The sequence below is a fragment of the Elephas maximus genome, chromosome 8 (genome assembly GCF_024166365.1).
Source record: "Elephas maximus indicus isolate mEleMax1 chromosome 8, mEleMax1 primary haplotype, whole genome shotgun sequence".
Lineage (NCBI taxonomy): Eukaryota > Metazoa > Chordata > Mammalia > Proboscidea > Elephantidae > Elephas > Elephas maximus.
Window position 1 is genome coordinate 78,388,638 of NC_064826.1, and position 21,999 is coordinate 78,410,636.

Genomic DNA, 21,999 nt, shown 5'->3' on the forward strand with positions numbered 1-21,999 from the left:
TTTACCCTAAGCAGAATGTATACAAATGTGTGACCATTAATGTTCATCAGTTTATAATAGCAAAACAATGGAAACAACCTAAATTACAAACAATAGAGCCCTGGATAATTTTATCTTAGGATAGGATTAGAGGTAGCTATCTAAAATAATGTTATAAAAAACAAACAAAAATAAAATAAAACAATATGATAGAGGAAGCATTCTCATCCTTGGCACTATTGACATTTTAGGCGAGAGAATACTTTGTTGTGGGGAGTTGTCCTGGATACTATAGGATGTTTAGTAGCAGCATCCCTGGCATGGATCCACTACATTCCGGTAGCATAACAATTTCTCCAGACATTGCCAAATATCTCCTGGGGGTTAAAATTGTCCCCAGTTGAGAATCACAGTCACAGAGGAATATTTCTTGTCATCTGAAAGTATTTACAGTGAGCTAAAAGATGAAAGAAGCAGGCTACCAAGCACTATGGCAAATATGCCTACACAGTTCTCTCTCTTTTTTTCTCTCTCTCATTTTACACCCACACCCACACATGCACGTGCACACACACACACACACTCATACCTTTTTAAAAGCATTGAGAAAATATTCACCAAATTATTAATGGAAATTATTTCAGTGTGGTGAAATTATAGGTCGAGTGTGTATGTGTTCTTTGATATTGTCCTAGTTTTCTGCATTGACCTTATATTTCTTTATCGTAAAGAACAAAATGAGTAGCCACTGTCAGCATCACAAAAAGGCCCTCCATCGTTGATACAGCAATATGGCTGCTTTCAGAAACCCTATTGGGCAGTTCTACTCTGTCCTATAGGGTGATTATGGATTGGAATTGACTTGACAGCAATGGGTTTAGGTTTTTCGGTTTGGTGTGAGGACTGTAGTGTAATTATTGAAACTTCTAAAATGGGGCTCCCCTCCCCACAATACACCGAGTCCTTGGTTGCAGAGACTAAGAAGACCTGTAGACAAGGAGAAAGGGCCTGCCCTATTAGTCATGCCCTGATCACCAAGCCAAGCCACTGGCCTAGCTGCTCAGTTGTTTGAAAGCATAGGGTTCCTAGTTTCAAGCCCAGTTGTTTGAAAGCATAGGATTCCAGGTGGAATTAGCCTCCAGTCAATGTGGAGCAAGTAAACAGAAAACCAAAATTCCTGTGGTACTGTGCTTGACAAATTTACTCTCCAGGGGTGTTTGTGTGTGAAGAATGTGGAAAGAAAATAAGCAGTAGTCACTTATGAAACATTTGGGTCTGAAGATCTTAGGCACTACTCCATTCTCCCAGAGTTTCCGTGTCTCACTGTTTCTCTTTTCTCTTCTAGTGAAATCTTTGCTTGGAAACAACAAAGTCAAAGCCTAAAGGTGAAAGGTTCCAATCCTAACTTGAAGAAGATCCTTGTGCCCCACAGTTAAAATGGATGGGATCACACTATCAGTGATCGTTCCTATGGCAATTCAATATGAAGTTCTTGGATTACTGTTAGAGAGGAGAATTTGCTATCAAGAAAGAGAATTTAAAGGGCGCATAAGGAAGCAGCCAGGGACAACAAGAATCAAACTTTGCCACTTTCCAATTCTAGCCTGCTTGGCTAGAACACTGACACGCAGCCAGACCAGTTGTAAATAAGTCTTTCTCAAAACAGGTTTGCTAGAAATTAACAATTATATCCAGAGACTCTGTCCAAATGTAAAGCTTCAAAAATAGTTTCAACTTACTGAGTGTTTACTCCAAAATATCCAAGTTTACACTGAAATTAGCTATATTAACTCACAAAACCCAGGATTCTTGGATAACGTGATTAAACACTTTCCAGTGTTATTTTTCTTTATAAAGATAAAATTCTTCTGGATTTCAGATTATAAGAAAAAAACAAAATAAACCCATTGCCATCAAGTTGAATTATGACTCATAGTGACCCTAAAGGACAGAATAGAACTGCCCCATAGGGCTTCCAAGAAGGGGCTCGTGAATTTGAACTGCCCACCTTTTGGTTAGCAGCCAAACTATTACGGAGAACTATTTTTACTTAAAATCCATATCAATGTAAAACACGTTTTACCCATTAAGATACTATGTGTGTTTTAGAGCCTATATAGTTTTTAGCAGACATGTTAGAAGACTATCATAACTGCCACATTTCTCTTGGACTTGATAATCTTGAAGATTTCTAAATAATGTTCCTAGGGTACATTTGAAAACTAGAGACTTTTTGAGGCTAGTTCCTAACAAAGCATCTGGGAAGTTTACCTTGGCTACAGAGACTTATGGGTACTTATGGATAACTCCAACTGACACAGGAAAAAGGAGAATTACATTCCTGAGCCCAGTGCCACAGGTGGAATGTTCTATCTAGGAAGGATATGTCTCTGGGTATGTTTTTCAGGAGTGAGAAAGTACAAAGAGGAATAAGAAAAAAAAAAAAAAAAGATTAATAACTGAAGAGATTCAGCAAAAATAATATATTTTTCCATAATACTGTTAAAAGTAAGGCCAAAAGATTCTCAGGGGAGCCAACTCACTAGCCCGTTCACTCTAAGAATTGAGGGTGGAGTTGCACAGAAATGTTCTTCCCTTCTTCCAAGAAAGACACTTTTTTTTCCCTGCCAGGTTTGAAGAGTAGGATTAAACTCACTTAGCATTTGTAGGATCTCGCTCCTATCTTGATTTTTCTTTCTTGTCTGCATAATATGTTCTTAAGAACTCCATGTAGACTGAATAAGGGAATCCTTTGTTTTGTTCCCTTTGTTGAAGGAGGTGTGCAGAAAACAGGGTGACATGTTCGGAGAGAGGTTAGGGTGGTAGAAAAGAGCTAAGCCTATCAGGAAAACTGCATTTTTCAGAGTTCTCTGCTCCTTTCTTATTTATTCTGAGCCTTGTAATCCTTTTAGACTGATAAGTTAAAAAATCTATAGGGTACTGGGTGACTTGGACCAAAGAATATAGAAAAGCACACACACACATACACACACAAATGTATATACCTACACTCTAAAGAGTAACGTAAATACTTAAGCCATGCAAATGATGTGGTGATTAAGTCCGCGTTGAAAGCCAGTCATAGTCAAAGATTCAGAAAGTGCTAAACAGTTTAATTACTTTCTCCCCTGGCATATTCACCTGATGTTCTATCGTTTTTGGAAACGTTTACAGTATAGAAAAGACCTAACTGCTTGCCAAATCATTTTTAAAGAAAAATAACAAAGGTTTCATTAACAAATACAATGGCCAATAATTAAATATGAAGATTAAAAAAAATTACCCTGGGTTAATGATTCATCTCAAAAATTTATTTTCAAGTTTCTATCTTTTTGACTTGGTTTCGATCTTTCCCTCTGGGTTTCTCAGGACAAAGAAAATAACTTTGAGTTTGTTATTTAGAACAGTTAAAATTTATTCCTTGGAAGACTCTCCAACCCCAGTTCCACACATTACTTCTTGGTTTCTACTCTCAGCATCATCCTGCCCATTGAGTAACAACTGTTTCCTTCAGTGCTGCCTCCACCGGTCTGCCTGACTGGTGGCACACCAACCTGTGTGTCTGCTTCAGTAACAAGAACTCAGTTGACTGGCAGGTTTGAAAAATTGTGACATTCTAGTTAACATCCTGAGTAACTCTTCGTATTTCAAAACTTGAAATAAAAATCCTCACGATTCGTCTTAATCTAGATGAAGTTTGGACTGTCTTCTATTTTACCCTTCATGTGGTTTATATCTTGTTGTGGAATCTTTTTAATGTCAGACATTATTAGACCATTTTTTTCCAGTTCGATTAATTTAGTTCAAGTACAAACAAAAATATATCCAAATATTTTGGTCTTCGCTAAAGTATCTTTTCTTCCAAAATAAATATATTCTACTTTTTTGTCAAAAGACTTCTGATGTTGTTCCAGACCTTCGCAGAGCTGTGGGTGATCATAAACTAAGTAGTTTAGGAACTTCACCACTCATTGTTAGTGTAAATACATGGAGAATTAATAACAATAAGTGATGAAATACTTTTCCTAAAACTCCAAATTTATGGGAGGGGGAAATATACGAGTTTCAAATTATAAGCAGATGTGAAAGAGGTGTGGTTTTTTTTAATTCATTCTGTTGCTAAGTAATATGTGGAAATTACGACGCTTCATCTTCAGGGAAACACTAATATGCCATAATGGGGATAGAACATAGTAACAGGTTACAGAAACTAACCATTATGGTGAATACTCTCCTGGGTTTGACCAAGCCATATGATTTTGGTCTAAGAGTTAGCAAAGGCAGACATGAACATTTTTAAAGTATAGTTTATCGAGAGGATAATAAAACTGAAAAATGTTATTGACTTTAGACCATTTAATATTTACTTTTGAAATGTTTTCTGTTATCTGATTTTATTTTTAAAGGCTATGGAATATCACTAAAATCATTGTTTTGGGTAGAAAAGGAACAATGTTCTAAGTAATGGGATTCAGAACAATTTTCTTTTATCCAAGGCTAAATTCTAGGGTAGCTTTCTGTAAGATTGCACCCCGTTTTATAGCTACATTAAAATGTCAGAATATGGATTGTCCAGTACTGTTGGGGTTTCACATTTAGAAATATTCACCATGCTGGAGAGAAGGGCCATAGCAGTGAATATTACGCTGCTTTGTTATTTTTGTTGTTGTTGTTATTAACAGGAATACATAAAAGGGGAATTCAGCGAAAATGGCTGGCATCCAAGTCCACAGTGAATCTTTTCTTCAGTTAAAGTTGTGGATTCTAATCAATGGTTTGGAAGGAATGAAGTTGTTGCATTTTACAGAAGAGTTTTTGAGATATTTTCATTACACAAAAAGCTTTTGAATGAGGAAATAGGCCTTTAAATGGGATGGCCTCCCTCGGATATTTTGCTCATTTCCAGTAATCGGTCATCAAAAAATGAACAATGCTTCTCACTGAACAATCACAGTATTTTAACACACCCAAGGCAAACCAGGGAGGGAGAGCTGAATTATGGAGAAATCCTGTACATAATGACCTTTCCCATGACCGGAATTGATGGTTATGCCCCAAAACACATGGTAGAGCTGTTGATATATTTAGAAATGTGTCTGTGACTCATTATGTCATTTGAGTCCATTTTCTGCCCATTTATTGGCAGTAAATAGGGAGGGGGTATTACCCCAGTGACTGTGGGGCCTACTCGCTGTCCAAGGACACAGTTCTTTCCTGTGGAATCGCCTCTGTTAAATGTACAATTGCCTCCATTTTGAAACTGTAGCAGCTGGGCTCATAGCTTCATGAGCTCAGTTCTATTTTTGATTAGAATACATATCAAAATAGTCAATATTAAAATGTTTCAACACCCACTCTGGCATGGCATGAATAAAAGCAAAAACTTCTAAAAATCATTTACTTAAAAGCTTATAAGGACTTCTGGCTTCTTCCCAGGCTGTAGAAGCCTGGAAAGAGTTCATTCCTTCCGTATCAACCAGGAAAGGGTGGATAAGTTACAAACTTTGATTTTTCTTGAACCTGGAAAACTAAGGTTACAAGCCATCCAATTAGCCTAAAACTTAAGAAAAGTCAGATGTCTCCAAGGAGAGAGAAGATATGAGCATAGGCTTACTAATGAAAAAAATCCTACAAAAACTGCTAGAATTAGAGAATTTAGCAATGTCACAGACACGAGGTCAATATAAAAATAAATCAAGTTCATTTTCATATATGGACAATAACTGGGAAACAAAAAACTGACATTATCAATATGGACAATGATGTTGAGCAACTGGAGCTCTCATGCATTGCTGGTGGGAATACAAAACAGTACAGCCACCTTGAAAACAGTTTGGCAGTATCTTATGAGTTAAACATAGGATCCAGTTATCTCACTCCTTGATTTTTACCCAGGAAAAATGAAACTTATGTTCTCACAAGAGGCTGTAGATAAATGTTTATAGCAGCTTTATTCATAATCACCAAAAACTGGAACTAACCCAAACACCCTTCAGCTAGTGAATTCATAAGTAAACTGAGTTATACTGAGTATTATTCCATTATATGGGCAAGAAAACTGTTGATACACACAACACAGATGTTGTTATGGATTGAATTGTGTCCCCAAAAAATGTGTGCCAACTTGGCTAGGCCACGATTCCCCATATTGTGTTACTGTCCACCATTCCTATGTGTTGTAAGTCCTACCTCTATAATGTTAATGAGGCAGGATTAGAGGCAGTTATATTAATGAGGCACGACTCAACTACAAGGTTAGGCTGTGTCTTAGTCAATCTCTTTAGAGATATAAAAGAGAGAAGTAAGCAGAGAGACACCAAGAAAGCAGACCTGGGAGTGGTGCACTTCCTTTGGACCTGGGGTCCCTGCACTGAGATGCTTCTAGACGAAGGGAAGATTGATGACAAGGACTTTACCCCACAGCCAACAAGAGAGAGAAAGCCTTCTCCTAGAGCTGGCACCCTAAATTCAGACTTCTAGCCTCCTAAACCATGAGAGAATAAATTTCTCTTTGTTAAAGCCATCCATACCGTTGTGGTATTTCTATTACAGCAGCAGTAGATGACTAAGACAGATGTGTTTCAACTTCATTATATTAAAAGCCAGACTCAGGGCCACACACTGATTTCATTTAATTGGCATTCTGGAAAATGTAGAACTATAAGGACAAAAACCAGATCAGTGGTTGTCAGATACTGGGATTGACTACAAACATGAATGAATTTTGGGGAGTGTTGAAACTGTTCTAGATCTTGATTTGGTGGTCTATGCATTCATCGAGCTGATAGAATGGTTCACCGGAAACGATTAATCTTACTGTATATAAATTACACCTCAGCAAAATGGATCCAAAAAAAAAAAAAAAAAATCATAGGAATGACTTAAAAGTCCCCTGAGATTATCTCAAGTCTAGTAAAAAAAAAAAAAATTTTTTTTGTAGACCAATATTAATAAACATAGCCCAGAAAATAGAATCTACATTAGTAAAACAAATTTAACATAGGCTGTACACAACGTGACAAACTCTCTTGTAACGATAATGATGATAATATATCTAAATTTTATAACCCTCCTATCCCATAAAAAATGTTGCTCATAAAATGTATTTATTCTCCTAAGAGCCCCAGGTCATCCCTTATCACCCATCATTTCCACATGGCTTTGTCCCCTAATTTGACCCACTTTTTGAGACCACTCTGAACTCCTTACTCTTCTCTGTTCCCTGGTACTCCCAATCTGTTATCAGCAACGTCCTCATGTATCCTCAGCCTCCTCCGTGAAATGTGTCCTTCACCTTCTTGCTATACCTGAAACCTGGACTCCCCTGAGTACACTGCCTTTTCTATAGCCTTCTCAAGTAGTAGCTGTTTTATGTCCCAAACCATTGTGCTACCACATCAAGAGATACAATAGTTGTTCTCCTTGCGATTTAATGCTGCTTTTCTTTCCATCTCAATAAAAACTCCCAGATCTTTGAAAGTTGTGCCTACGATTATAGAACCCAGTACCCCTCCTTGTTGCAAGCATCTGCTGACTCATATTTCTTGAAGAGTTTAGTTTGTGGCTCACTATCTCTCTCTCCATCAGGAGTCTTCTCATTGTTCTTGTGATCTTCTATCCCCACAGACAATCCTTCTGTTATCTCAATGTTTCTACAGTCAAGATCCTTGACTTCTACACCTATAGTGATCTTATTCTGTTTTCCACCTCAGCTACTCACTCCCTAGTCATACCTCTCCCCTTCTGGCTATCAGCTAATAACCTTGCTTCCTATATCACTGAAAATAGAGTTAATAAGAAGAAAAGGTTCATATTCTCCATCCATCAATCTACCCACCTAATTGCACCTTTGCCTATATACTTTGACTTCCCTCCTGTTACTCCAGATGGTCTATACATGCTTTTATCTAAGCCCAACCCCTCTAATTGTGACCTAGTTCTCATCTCTCTTCACATTCTGAAGGGCGTTTTTCTGGAAGCTGGCTGTTATCACTACTGTAACAGATAAACTTTCCATGAAACACCTGAATATAATTGACTTTCCATTTCCTCTGCATGGATTACCCACTTTACACATTGCTTCTCTTCTCCAGACTCTCTTTTACCTTTTAGTCTCCACTAAAAGGCTCCTACCAGTGTAGAGCAATTTGGGCATTTCTGTATCGGGGTAAATTGCGCCAATGGATATCTAACTTTCTGGCTTCAGGTTGCAAATATGTACACACCCCAAAAGGCTAGATAAAGCAGCAAAGCATAAACAGTCTGTGTTGGTATTATAATTCAACTCTGATTATGAAGCAGGTACTTACTGATTCTCTGATCTCAGACGCTGGGCCTTACCTACCTCCAGGGATCCCAGGAACTTTCACACTAACTTTGTTTTAGCCAACTCCCCTGACTTGCACATTGCTGTTGTTCACCTTTGGACTCCTAGCCAGAATGGTGCAAACTAAATGACAGCTAAGTAAACTATGTTCATTTTTTTCAACATAAATCAAGAATCTTAGGGCATGAAGATAAAAATTGGAAAAGAAATCATTTAATAAGAGAAAAGGAGACATTTATTCATCTGTCCCCTTTCCAGAAATCTGCTTACCTAGCCTTTTGTTTCTCTCAGCTTCGCATACACTCATGCAGCCCTTGCGGAAAGGAAAGGTCACGCCCAAGGGTACTTTGCAGCTACTTCCCTACCCTGCTTCAGGTACCACGAGCCTTACTTATAAATTTTTTAACTCAGGGAAGGACAAAGATTATACACAAAACCCTGCCCTCTCCCCAACAGCCCAGGCCTATCCTTCCTGACAGGCAAAGGATGGGCTCTGTGCTCCTACAGGTGGCTCTGACAAACACATTCAAATTGGCTCATTCACTACCAATCCAAGGACAGTAGCCAGTGGTGAAGCCAGGACCCCAGTTTTGGGATACAACTGTCTCACTTAGCAGCCTGCCTTCAAATTCCTCTCCCAGGCAGCCATCCTGCCTTGGTTCATAACCTACCTATGCCACATTTGGTCTCTCATTTTTCTTCAAATGTTATTTTCTAAACTTATCCTCCATTTCTTTATTTTCTCTTTGCTGCTGCCACTTCCTGGAAATATTTCCCTCATACATAAAATAAGAAGTCCAGAAAAAATCATTGTTAGTTAAAATTTAGTGAGCATGCCAACCATTTTAAATATAGGAGATATTTTTATTCTTATGTTCATCAGAAATCTGAGGCTCAGGTTATATAAGTAGCTGAAGGCCACTCAAGTGAGGCCAGTGCTCAAATATGAATTCAGGACTCTTATTTGAAAGCCCTCCACCTTTCCATTAGACCCTGCTACTGCTACTAGAGGGAGATGAAGGAAGGCCTATGGGTATATTGCAGGGCGTGAGGTCAAGGGTGCTAAAAGATGTCATGAAACTGACATTGGCACATAGTAAGTGCTCATGCTAAAAAGAAAAAAAAAATGACTTTATAGATACATTATTAATTAATTCTCAGGCTTCAGCAAACATATTATTACCATCATTTCTTGCTTCCCATCCCTGGCAAGCATGGCCTGGTGTCACATGGCAACTTCACTCACACGGCCTAGCTGCTCCTAACCAGGATCTGGTTTCCTTGGCTTCAGCACTCAAAGGTTAACCTAATTCTGCCAGGAAATGAGGTCTTGTGAAGAGGGGCCAAATAGTCTGAGGACTTAGGAGACATCTGCAGTATGGCTTTGACATATATATACAAGACATGGAAATATCTGTACTTAGAAAACTTTTATAAAGATATCCAAAACTATCTATAAAGATAGCTAATATCTAAACTTTTTCCAAGGATTTAGTAGATTGATATTTAAATGGTTCTCAAAATTTAAAGGATTTTCTTGATTTCAGAGAAGAATAAAAACTCTCCTTTTGAATTTACTTTTTTATGATTAATTCTGTCAGAACCTTTTGGTTTTCTTGTAGAAAACCAAGCAATATGTTGTCTTGATTCGGCAACTTCTTTGAAGCCTTTCTTAGTAGAATGAGTCAGCTGCCAGTCTGCCCTTTCTTCAAATCTCAAATACTTTTGTTACCAAAAAAAAAAGATTTCTAGCATTGCTGATTCATTGCCAAAATAATACGACAGCAGACCATGTGCGGTGCATTCATCCTGGCACTTACGGTTTGGTTCCATCAGTTAGACTGTGGAGGTCTCTAGGGTATTAGAGTTCAGGTTCAATTTGATGAAGCAAGGCCACTCGTCACACTATACAGATGCTGCCTCTGTAAGTCAAACACTGGCTGTTTATTTTTATTTTTTTCCTTATAGCAGCCAAGAAGGAATTTACTCCAGCCTCAAAATCAGAATCATTGGGTCAAAACCCCAGGGAAGGACCTTGATTTCAGAAAGGAAGCCCAAAATGCACAGGGCTTTTTTCCCTGAATCCAGCAATATCTGTGAGAGGTGGAGAGATCATCTACTACTTATATATTTCAATTTACTTTTCAAATGCAGCATTTAAACAAAAGATGTTATTCGGTTTAAATTCAGAGCCAAGTTGTATGTCCGGAGGAAGTTTTAATTTTTCGTAACAGAACATGTCCGGCCCTAATGTGTGGTTTATGAGTCAGGATACCAAATTTGACTAATGTGTTTGCTCTAAGTAGGGAGCTAGCCATTTGGCATTACATCCTTAGCTTTGGGGGAGAAAAGATAACTAACTCTGATTTATCTGCTCTTTCATAAATTGAGATGACTCAAAGTTGATGAATTAACTTTTTTAATTCCTCAATACCTCCCTGACACCAATCATAATTAAGGCCTTGGCAAGGCAGGTGAAAAGATTTCCATGAGCAAGAAGCAATTGAGAAGGACTTCCTCTGTGGGATGAATTCTTGGTAATTCCTGTGGTAAACTTCCCCTTATTCTAACATCTTTCCTCCTGCTTTCCTTTGCCCTATTCTCAATGTTTTTAAATGTGCCAAATATGGTTTTCTACCAATAGCTGGTAAGTGGAGCTAAAGAAAAACCACAGTGTGTCCCCTCTATTGCAGCCGTATAAATAATTTCTCTGGAAAGTCAACAAGATATATTGGAAAGCCCCAGAGAGACACCACATCCCCCTGGCATAACCTATACAGCAATTAAAGTTTGGGGAAACGAAACAGAGTCATATCTCTTTCCGTACCACGGGCTTGATTCATCCGTGCAGCTAGCAGGGAATACCTTCTTTGTGTAAATGTTTGCTTTGCTGGAAATTCTCAGGCAGACATTAATAGTATACATGCTTCAGGAAGAGTATTAAATCAGACATGATAAACAATTCCAAGGCAATGTTTAGACTGCCCATAAGTTATCCTAAGAATTGTGCAAAAGGATAGAACCACACATTTGCATCTATTCACTGGGGCTCTCTATGAAATAAAAAGCAAAGCAGAGATCTACAGATTAACCAAAAAAAAAAAAAATTTTTTTTTTTTATCCATGTAGGTGGATAATAAATTAATAACTAGACGAGTATCCATTCTGCCCTTTGTTCTGTGTGGTGTGTACACAGTTTGTGAATCATGGATGTTTAATACGCTTTATTAGCAGTTACAGACTTGGAACCCCTCTAGAAATTAGCTTTGATTTCTTGTTTGAAGTCACATACCAATATGCCTGGACCCCTGTGACATCAAATATCAAAACCTCCAGGCTATTAAAGAGCTGAAATTAACCAGGTAGAATTGGCACTAAAGGAAGTTTCAACATAACACAGTCATGTGTGCAGGCAACCTGAGTCTAGACAGGATTGTAAATATTTAGGTAGTGAAAAAAAAAAATTAAATACACACACACTTACACACATGGAAAGAGAGAGAAGCAAAAAAGGCCTTTTCTTCCTTAGTCCAAAACAGGATTAAAGCATTATTCAGGATGGTATTTCTACATGTGAGTCAGCAAAATGGAGCAAACTTACCTGAGGTACCTATGAGGCTGTGTCACTTTCCCCGCAGAGCTGACCGAGAAACTTGAAGGCTATTCAATAACAAAGTGGCCAATTACATAGAGGAAAAGTATTATTTTGAATAACATCTTAATATTGACTTCGAGCCAAATAAAAAATCTGACTTTTTTTTTTATTATTATTCCATTTCTATTATCTGACTCATAAGTATTGATAAATATTTACCAGAAATCTACCAGCAGTTTTTTTTAACATTTGTTAATCACAGATAATGTTATTCCATCAACAACAAGATAAACTTCTTTAGAGTGGTACAAGGTAAGTCTCACTACCTTAACCCTGCTAACCCATCCTAGTAGAATAAATATTTGCTTCGAGATTCTGTATGCCAAGTTTTATATGATCTTATAATCTAAATCTCCTTTTGTAAATAAGGCATGCCCTCAAGAGGCTGAGAGAGCAGAATCTCAAGCCTTTTCTGCTTTCTTTCTACAAGTCCTTGAATGAAGAGCTCAGTGTCTCCAGAAAAACAGACTTAAGGTATGTTGGACCAGTATCCCAGCAAGCATCTTTGAGCAGTATCTCAAAGACAAGCCTCTCTTGCACTGATCACCTCCCATCCTTCAGCCTGAAGTATGCTGTGCTGTTGCGTATCTCTCAGGGTACCAAATGGTTGAAGGCCACATTTTCCATTCTCCTAATTACTGGTACTTCTTTATAACAATTTTCACAGACATCAGCCTAATTTCTTTTCTAGGACTTGAATCTTGTATATCCTGACTTTGGTGGTTAACCTTATCCTGAATCAGCTGGGTTAGCGCTCTCATGATTGGTTTCTGTGATGGACTTTAACTGCACAAGTACTTCAATGAATGTGACTTAGAAGGGTCTTCCCTGGACCCAAAGTAGAAAGCTTTCTACGTGGTATAACATTTCCTTTGTACTCTGACCACACACAAAAATAATTTTTCCCCATTCACCAATATTAAATTTCCATAAAGAGCATAAGCCAATAACTCTCATAGTAAAGTACAGACAAAGCATTTTAACTGTCCTGTTATCATTACCATTATTATATCTACTTATATAGAATACCCCAGGAAATTTTAAAAAAGGGGTGTACATTCTCATTATGTATAAAGAACTGGCATCTGTCTTCTTTTGATAGAGGGAATGGGAAAGAGAAGATAAATTACTAAAAAACTACCATGTCTCCCAGACTTTGCTCTAGGTATTTTATATAAATTAACTCATTTTAATTCTTTCAATCACAGTAAGAGGCAGATAAAATTATCTTCATTCTAGAGATGAATGAACTCAAGTCAAAGAAGTGAAGCAACTTCCCTAAAGTCTTATAGCTGGTGAATAGTTATGTTTAGGATTCAAATAAGCCATTTTAGCAAGGAACATTGCTTGGAGAGGGGCGGAGAGTGTGATTATACAATTTTTTTAAAATACATGCAAAAAAATCAGAAAGATTTGCAAGCAGTGGGGGTGATAAACCTGAGACCACAGAAGACCATCTGTAAAGGATAAAAGTAAGTATGGCTTAGGGATGATCTTCGTATCATTTGGACTCTTTGTCTAAAGTCAGAATACATCTAACAGAAGTTGTCTCTGTCTTTTCCCCCCATTTTATCTAAAAGAAAGAAAACATGATTTTTACTTGTTTGGTGTGTATGTGATAAATCTATACTCTCAGTTCCTTTCAAAATAATGGGTTGAACTCTGTTATAGATCTTTACCCAGTGGTGTTAAAATATTCCAATAAAAATAGATGCAGAATTAGAAAAGTCATAAATGACTCAATTGTCATTGCCAGGGTTTAAATCAGGCCTGATCACATGAATCTTAATGTTAGCCCATGTCCTGTTCACCTATTTCTCTTCTCTCTTAGCCAATAAGCAGTTTTTAATCTATTTCAGGAAGGAGTCCAGGTCATTGTGGAAATAAAAATTAACCTTAGAATACTTCCTGAGGCATTACCAGAAGTCATGTTTTAAATTTCTAAATGACTTGCATTGTTCTCAGTTTCAAGGCTGTGCCCATGACCACAAAGATAAATGGAGCATTGGGATAACTATGTGAGGGGCCAAGTTGCAACATGAAGTAAGTATACTGTTTAGCAGGATATGAGATTACAATGCATAAGTCACCTAAAAATAGAAAAAAGAATTTCTAGAAAAGATGACACTGCATGACAACAATAGTTCAAATAAGACACAAGAACTTGTCTGCATTTGCTTTCAGTTCATGAAATACCACATGAACTGAATGATTGAGAACCCACTGGCTATGGATCACTCTGATTCAACAACCCAGTTAATCATATCCTCAAGTCTACAGAATAATCAATGGATTTTCAGCCTTAACTACACAATGTAATCACCTGAGATTGTTGTTGTTTTGTTATTGTGTTATTTTGTTGTTTTGCTTTGTTTTACAATACCAATGCCTGGACTCCAACATCAGAGATTTGGATTAATTAATATACAATGGGGACCAGGCATTAGGATTTTTAAAAGCTCTCCAGGGGATTCTAATGTGAGTGAGGATGAGCCACCATGTCAGCTGGATGAAATGGAAATAGACTTCTTATGCACCAATCCTTATGCAACAATTATGCAACAATGGCCAAAACTGCCATTATGGTTATATAGTCATTGTTGTTGTTAGGTGCCATTGAGTCCTGGGAGTGTTACTGAGGAGACCTGGTGTTGTAGTGATTAAAGTGCTCAGCTGCTAACCCAAAGGTTGACTGTTTGAACCCACCAGCGGCTCTTTGGGAGAAAGACGTGACAGTCTGCTTTCATAAAGACTACAGCCTTGGAAACCCTATGGGGCGGTTCTACTCTGTCCTTAGGATCGCTGAGTCAGAGTTGACTCAACGGCAATAGTTTTTGGTTTGAGTTTGTGTGTTACTGAGAAACTCATGTCACTTTTTTATGAGGTCAAAGGAAATATTTAACTTTCATCTTTTTTATCTCCACTGTGCTAGAAAGTTCCTGACACAAAGGAAGTGTTTACATATATATACATATAATTGAATTTACTTTCAAAGGCTGACTTAAATATCCTGATTATTGAATAATAGAGCACAAACATGACCCAGACTTGGTATCTGCTCACTGCCAAAAGCTCTAGAGTCAAGCAAGTGAAAACCTGAATAATTCTTGTACACAGCTACCATATACCAAAAATTCAGGAGTATATTCCATTTCCATAAGAGGTTTATGATCATTCCCATTCACATGTTTTGAAGTATAGATTACATTTCCTCCTTTTTCTGAATGTAATCTTTGACAAATCAGTTGTGTTTTCTCCCATGAACATCAAAGAGACGAAGTTAATAAATATAGTTCACAAAGGCACTTTGACATTTGTAAAGGTTTTTAGAGCATAGAGTAATTCTTTTTATTGAATACATAGATGCATTATCATGTACCGAAAAAAAAAAAAAAAAAAAAAACCTGTTGCCATCAAGTCAAATCTGACTCATGGCCAACCTATAGGGCAGAGTAGAACCACCCCATCAGGTTTCCAGGGAGTAGCTGGTGGATTCAAACAGCCAGCCTTTTGATTAGCAGCCTCAGCTTGCTATAGTTCTTAGCCACTGCACCACCAGGGCTTCGTCAGTGTTAGTTAAGTTACAGTAGTAAAGGATAAATGCATGACCTATGTTGCAGACACCGGTAGTTGCTATCCAATATTTTCCCCTCCTCACCTTCTACCTTGCTAAAATAACCACATCTTTGTTTAAGGTAGCAGTATGACCAAACCCAGGTGATGGATCATGATTATATTAATCTTAATGATTCTGGTACCTATTTTCCAGTCTCCATTGCTGGTTCTTGTAGCATAGTCCTAACCATGAGATATACAAAGGACTCAGCTGAAAGGATACTGGCATTTTGTTTTCCTGACTAAAGAGGACAGACACAAGAGGCATGCCATTACCTCCAGCTTCCTGATTTGACTATTGAATGAAGCTTCAGAAGATATCTTGTTACCGTAAGGCCACAAGCATAAGGATAGAACACAACACAATAAGGATAGTGGAGATAAAAACATAAAAAGATTGGATGTTTGATGTAACTAGTGCCAGAGAGCATCTACTCTGGACTTTTTATTATAAGAAAATAATAAACTACTTAGGAGAACAGCGGCATCACTAGAGTGGACCACACCAGCTGACACTGTTAGAGGGGGTGACACAAAAATGACTGTCTATAAAATTTTTGTGCAGTGTTTCTGCATAAATTTATTATTCTTTATAAAAAATATTCCTGAAGCCCAGCTTACATGTATCAATATACTTACAAGTCTAAAACTTTTTGTTAATTTACCTTTCAAACCTTCTAACGTGCTCCGGTCAGAGTTGTCATTATTACCCAATTACAGTGATGCTTTGAATCACGTGGTTTTGTCTGCATGTGCAACAAGCACACGCCGTTGTTTTTTGTTGCTGCTGGTGTTTTTATAGTCATTGATTTTGACAAATTTTCTGGTGTTTAGGCTACAATATTGTGGCAATTAGTATTTGTAAACCGACATCAGTAGTTTTTTTGAGAATAAAGTAGTAATCAAAGGAAAAGAAGGAGAAAAATCAAAAAAGATTTCTGCTCAGTTACGAATGATATTGTAACTAATAATGTTGTAATTCAATGTAGAAAGATTTCACAATACAACTTTGTTAATATTCATATAATCTAAGAAATACTACATTTAAGCAAGTAACATCTATATCACATATTTAGTAGTGATATTCACTAAGAGCTGAAATGCTTGTGTTTATTCTGTTTATTTTTACAGTGTTACTTCATTTATGAATATATTTCCATATGCACTTGTCTACAATTTATATATTAGCTGAGTCATTATTGATTATCAAGCCTAATCCATTAATATGTCCCATGTAACAGTAAAGTTTAACATTACAATGAACATAATTTTGAGGTAGTTCTTAAATGTTTTCACTTCGAATTCTATTGTTTTCTTACCAGATTTTCACTTTAACCACATGAAACTATGTAAATGTACATACATTTAGGCTGTGCATATGGTATTGTAATTTAAAGGTGTAATTTTAATTTTGCTATTGTTTATGTCACTACTGTTGCCATTGCATTCAGTGACATACAGGAATTAAGATTTAGGAACAGCATTAGTACAAAAAATGTTACTAAGAATTCTATATGGTCTAGCATAGAAGTAAGTTCATGGTGGGGGTGACACCATTAATTACTTCACTAGGTGACACCAGCCCTGGAGATATCACTGTAGGAGAAAACTATAATCTCCATGTGTCTTAGTTGTCTAGTTCTGCTATAACAGAAATACCACAAATGGATGGCTTCCACAAACAGAAATTTATTTTCTCACAGTTTAGGAGGTTAGAAGTCCAAATTCAGAATGCTGGCTCTAGAGGTAGGCTTTCTCTTTCTGTCAGCTCTGGAGCAAGGTCCTTGTCTCTTCATCTTCTGCTTCCTGGTTCCTTGGAGATCTTCTTGGGTTTTGGTATCTATCTTACCCTATCTCTCCTCTGCTCCTTTGTTTAATCTCTTTTATATCTCAAAAGAGATCGACTCAAGATATACCCTACGCTAATCCTACCTCATTAATATAACAAAAACAACTCATTCCCAAATGGGATTATAACCCCAGGCATAGAGGTTAGGATTACAACACATATTTTGAGGAGACGAAATGCAATCCATAACACCGTGTATGAAAGGTATTATGAAGCATAATGATTTCTTCCTATAATATTTAAAAAATGGTAATAGTTCATCTGTGAGAAATGGCCTATCTTTCATAACAAATCACCTGGTGAACTATTCATTAGGGAAGACATTTCAAAATTGCATTCATTGTTGCCTTAATTCTCCTTCCAAATTCCTGATATTTATGAATAAACTATCATTACTACCTCAAAACATGACATAAATAGCTCCTTTCTTTCTCATATGTACATGTACATGTGCATATACACACATATGTGCGTGCATAGATAGATGTATATTTATGCATTTTTAGCCATATATACACACATACAAACATATAAAAAACCAAAAGCCATTTGCCGTCGAGTTGATTCCTACTCATGGCGACCCTATAGGACAGAGTAGAACTGCCCAATAGGGTTTCCACAGAGCAGCTGGTAGATTCAAACAGTCAACCTTTTGGTTAGCAGCCAAGCTCTTAACCACTGCGCCACCAGGACTCCATATAAGCATATACACCTACATACTCAATTTTTCTGAATGATTCTGTCCACCTTCAAAACATATTTTCAAATGTTTGAGAAAGTGATTAAGATGAGCAATAGGTTTTCTTGGCTGCACAGGAGATGCTTCTAATATACTTCATTTTCCATGACTAGCTCAATGTCACTGAATTTTTTAAAGGACAATATATTGACCACGTACACCTCTGTGTCCAATTTAAGAACAAATAATCTAAAACAGATACCCAAGAAATGCAGAACAAATAACAAAGATCTCTTTAACAGAGCTTCTTTTTCACAGACTGACTTATCAGAGCACCAGGATTCGGAGAGCACATTTGTCTTCAAAACTCAAAGGCTATTCTGATGCTGAGTGCTTGTACAGACTTAATGCCCCAGATAATAAATTTTCATAATAATAATTTCTTCCTGTTTATATCATAGGAAGTTGATGAAATTCACAAGAAATTTTAAAGTACTTCACATAACAACGCTATTAAAGTATTGTTTCTATATTATAGTCCAGAAATTCCCTATTAACAATTTTGATATGAAAGTCAATTCTCTTTCTGTATAACATGACAGTGTCAGCCACAGCACTGGTTTATTTTGGGGTTACACAACAGATTCCTGATTCTTATACTTCAACTTGACCAGAAAACATGACTTTACCCTAAATGGCTGCTTTTTAATAGATTCAAGGTCAGTCAACTCTGGGACAATCTGACGGATATAGACAGGGCCAAACAATAAAATGATAAATTTACTTAATAAAGTTCTAGAATAATATACTTAAGTTCCAAAATATGTCTATAATGTTATTTATTTATAATAATGTTAAAGATAAAATATTAAAGTATTTAAATGGAAAAAAATAAATGAAAAGAATTCATTGAGTCCCCTCCAGTTCATTCATTTAATGCCTATCTATGTGTTATAATCTAGTACACTGTACCATGTAGCTATGACCTAAGGTGAAGTTCAAAGACAAGTACGCAAGTAACTATGCTGTTAGTTGCTATCAAACTAATTCTGATTCATGGTATCCCCACGTATGCAGAGTAGAAGTGTGCATCGTAACGTTTTCAAGGCTATGACTTTTCAGAAGCAGATCTCCAGGCCTTCTTCTGAAGTGCCTCTGGATGGGTTCGAACTATCAACTTTTTGGCTAGTAGTCAAGAACTTAACCACTTGCACCACCAGATTCCTCAAGTAACTACAGTTCAGAGTATAATGCAAAAATTGCTGCCAGAAAGGTTGATGCAAGTTACTGAGAGAGCTCAGAAAGGTCATTCCTGGCAAGAGAAATGAGGAGGTGGCATTCGAGCTGGTCCTTGAGCTTGGTTCTCTGCAGTGCCACTGGAGGCAAAGGGCATTCCTGGTGGAGATAACAGTGGAAACTAAAGGCATGGAGGCCAGACCTCATGAGTTTGTGGTTAGACCGTAAAGGAAATTGGTGACTTTTCCTCACCAATTGTTTAATTCTCTAATTACAATGGTATCTTAATATAATGAACCTGTTTCTGAGACTCTCAGGAGCCAGTCTTCCTAAATGGCTAATTACTCATCTTGAATAATATCACAATATTTTTTTAAATAAACTTGTGAAGAGCTATTGTTACATATAGCTCCAAAACTGTTTTTGTGTGTTAATTGAATATGAATGAAGAAGAAAAGTAACTGCGAAAACGAAAAATACCAAACGTGTGTATGATCATTAAATTGTATTGCAGGGAGGGAACTTGGAGAATTTAGCTCTGCATTTTAGAGATAAGGAAACTGAAGCCCAGAAAAGCCCAATGACTTGCCCAATTTTAACTATTTTCTAACTACTTATATAGAACACTTTACAATATTAGCTCACTTAATCCTCATAACAGCCTCAATGCAGGTGTCATTGTGATCCCCATTTTACAGATGGAGAAAACTGAGGGACAGAGAAGTTAAGACACTTGCTTAGGTCAGCAGTAAAGCCAGAATCTGTTCCTGGGCAGGGTAGTCTCCACACATCAGTATGCTAGCACTGCTCCAGCTGTCACCCTAAGCCAGTTAGTGGCAGAGTCCAGGCCAGAACACAAGGTTCCTGACTGCAAATCCCAAGTTCTTTCCTCTCTAAAATTTGTTTCTGTGCCACCAAGATAGGTTTGCATTATCTTGGTCACTGAGACTTTTTTCTAGGTCTGTATCAAAAATGTTTCCTTTTCTTCTCAAACTTTAAAGTTCGTTGTGTTTCTCGTTTCCATGAGTGGAATTTTTCTCTCTCCTCAGCAACACTCATTTTGTGTCCATTCCAACCAAACCACGGCTAGTTAAACCACAAAAAAAGCCACAGCATTATGCATTCCTCAAGCAAGAAGAGACAGAGAGAATAACCGAAAATAACCACAGGCAGTGTCTGTTTCATTTGTCCTAAAAACGAAGGAATCGAAAGCAAGTTGCCAACACATGTCCGGACAGGTCCACAGCACAAGTCCTCAGTGTTGTTGTTTTACAGTTGTCTCCCTTTCAGGGGCCACAGCTGAGGAAGGCAGCAAGCACTCTTTTCACGCCACTTTTTATGCTTGAAAATATCATTTTATCCTGTGTCACAGGATGTTGAGTGGGATTTTTCCTGAAATGGCTGATTGAGCCTCACAGCCAGAAACAGCAAGAGAAGTACCCCAGATGTTAAAGGTCAGTACCTGCAGGTAGCAGCCTCTCCCCCCAACCAGGTCTTATGAAACCAAACCCATTGCAGTCAAGGTGATTCTGATTCATAGCGACCCAACAGGACAGAGTAGAACTGCCCTGTAGCTTATCACAATCAATCTCACCCCCACTTCTAGGCTCTGCACGGACAGTAGTTTGCAACGGTGGCTGCACATTGGAATCACCTGGGAGCTTTAAATTATACTGATGCTTCTACAAGAGATAATTAATTGGTTTGTGGTGTCACTCTGGGCAACGGAATTATTTTGAATCTTCCCAGCTGATTATAATAGCAGGAAAGGTTGAGGATCCATTCTTGCAAATACTTAATGAAGAAGTTGTACCAATTTTAAAGCTCTTCCAGAAAAAGGAGAGAAGGGGAAGTTGCAACTGTTGGCCTTGGGGACAGTGGAATGTGAGAGGGGTGCACTGTTCCAAGACAGGGGTGTGTTCTTTCTTCTCTGGAAAGCTTGGAGGGTGGTTAGGGATCATTCCAAAAGGTTGTTCCTACAAGAAGAAATGCTGTGTGTGGGTATGTTTAATCTCCACCTGTATGAACAGAGGAAAAGAGAATGACATTATGGTGGACAGAGAAAACTGTTTAAAGTGGCAAAGATACTTGAGTTCCTGAAGGCCAAATGGACAATGTGGAAATTAGCTGTGTTCCAGCTGTCTTTCATGGTAGCTTACTGAAGAAAGCTGTTTTGCAGGTGCTGGCCAAATGCTGGATTGTGGCAGACTGCTGATGGTGGGGAATACGGGGGTGAGAAAATATGGGACTCCAACATCAGAAAACTAGGCAGTGGGGAGACAACATCCCTCAGACCCAGAAGAAGGCTAAGTCTTGGATGACTGCCTCACAGAGACACTGAAGGCCAGTATCCAAGCAGCAACAACTGGGAGAGACCAAAACCAAGGCCACTTCAATAATGAGATGGTTTGCCCTTTCCCTCTTCCTCCTCCCGCTCAAACACACTGGAGGAGCTAGGACCTGAAAGACAGAGCCAAGAAAATTTAGAGCTTTGGATTAGATGTGATCCTGAAAATTAAAAAAAACTGAGCTGAGCTACAGTAATCAAAATTAACTAGAAATGTATAGAAGCCACTCAAGATATTTTTAAGGTCAGAAAAGATGTTTTCTACTCAATAAAGTCAAAGATAGAATTGAGACTCCTCCATAAACATACTTGT

At 37.7% G+C, this 21,999-nt stretch overlaps 1 long non-coding RNA gene across 1 annotated transcript in view; it reads right to left on the bottom strand.

Annotated features, from left to right (window-relative positions):
* The window catches only part of LOC126081446 (uncharacterized), a 230,027-nt gene that overhangs the window by 160,627 nt on the left and 47,401 nt on the right, over positions 1-21,999 (bottom strand). The window contains exon 2 of the long non-coding RNA XR_007518395.1: positions 11,907-11,965. This is a non-coding gene — a long non-coding RNA (uncharacterized LOC126081446). The remainder of the gene's footprint in view (positions 1-11,906; positions 11,966-21,999) is intronic.